This window comes from Lipotes vexillifer, unplaced genomic scaffold, assembly GCF_000442215.2.
Source record: "Lipotes vexillifer unplaced genomic scaffold, Lipotes_vexillifer_v1.1 scaffold533, whole genome shotgun sequence".
Lineage (NCBI taxonomy): Eukaryota > Metazoa > Chordata > Mammalia > Artiodactyla > Lipotidae > Lipotes > Lipotes vexillifer.
In genome coordinates, this window is record NW_006773553.1 from 1,451,144 (window position 1) to 1,452,773 (window position 1,630).

Genomic DNA, 1,630 nt, shown 5'->3' on the forward strand with positions numbered 1-1,630 from the left:
GGCAGGAAATGAGTGCGGGCAAGTGCACAGGGACTGGCACACAGGATGTAGGATCTGCCCTCAGGACCAGGCCGGTTGCTACCAATAAACTTTACAGAGGTGTAATCTACATAAAGCACAATGTAATCGTACAGACCACTGTCGTGCTACAGGACACAATAGAACTTTTCCGTCTTTGTGAAAAGTTCCTTCTTGTCCCTTTGCAGGCCTCCCTCACCTGCCTCGGGTCCCCTTAGATGAGTTTCCCGGGAATTCCCTACGAAAGGAATCACACAGTCTGCAGTTTCTTGTCTTGCCTTCTTTCACTCACACAAAGTTTTTGAGACTCATCCAGGAGCAGAATTCCAGTTTATCCATTCCCCAGCTGAGGGATGTGTGGGTTGCTTCCAGTTTGGGGAGACTCTGTACAAAGCTGCTGTGAGTATTCATGTGCAAGGCTTTTGGATGGACATTCATTTTCATTTCTCTTGGGTGAATACCTGGAAATGGGATGGCTGGGTCTTATGGGAGTTCTATGTTAAACTTTGTAAGAATCCACCAAACTGTTTTCCAGAGTGGTTGTACTGGCTTAGATCCCTGCCAGCAAAGTGTGAGAGTCCTAGGTCCTCTGTACCCGCACCAGGATTTGCTATAGTTAAACTGAATTTTAGCCATCTTCGTGAGCGTTTAGTGATATAGCATTGTGGCTTTAATTCACATTTCTCTGAAGACTAATGATATTGAACATTTTTTCATGTGTTGTTTTTTGTGTTTTTTGTGGGGTTTTTTTTGCCACTCGTATATTTTCTTTATTTAAGCATCTGTCCAAATCATCTGCCTATTTTGAAAACTGGATTATTTGCTTTCTTACTGTTGATTTTCTTGAGGTGAAATTTGAATAACGTGTATTCCATCATGGCTCATTTTAAAGTGTACAATTCAGTGGCATTTAGTACTTTCACAGTATTGTGCAACCAGCACCTCTGTCTAGTTTCAAGATATTTTCATCACCCCAAAATGAAAATCCATGGCCATTAAGCAATCACTCCCCTTTTGCCCTCCTCCCAGTTCCTGGCAACCACCAATCTGCCTCTGTCTCTATGGATTTACCTATCCCGGACGTTTCATGTCAATGGAATCATACAGTATGTGGCCTTTTGTGTCTGGCTCCTCTCACTGAGCTTCAGGTTTCTGAGGTTCATCCATGCTGTGGCTTGTGTCGCAGTCTCTTCCTTTTATTGGTTGAATAATATTCTCTTGTGCGGGGGCTCCTCCCCTGGTGGCACAGTGGTTAAGAGTCCGCCTGCCAATGCAGGGGACATGGGTTCAAGCCCTGGTCCGGGAAGATCCCACATGCCGCGGAGCAACTAAGCCCGTGCGCCACAACTACTGAGCCTGCGCTCTAGAGCCGGAGAGCCACAACTACTGAGCCAGCATGCCTAAAGCCCCTGCTCCGCAACAGAGAAGCCACCGCAATGAGAAGCCCGCGCACCACAAGGAAGAGTAGCCCCCACTCACCGCAAGTGGAGAAAGTCCGCGCGCAGCAACCAAGACCCAACGCAGCCAAAAATAAATAAATAAATTTGTTTAAAAAAAAAAAGTCCGCACTCGGGTTCTCGAGGCTCAGCCCCGCCCCACCCCTCCCCGCCCC

The 1,630-nt window shown here is 46.9% G+C and overlaps 1 pseudogene; it reads right to left on the minus strand.

Annotated features, from left to right (window-relative positions):
• The window catches only part of LOC103084087 (actin-1-like), a 5,227-nt pseudogene that overhangs the window by 3,063 nt on the left and 534 nt on the right, over nucleotides 1–1,630 (minus strand).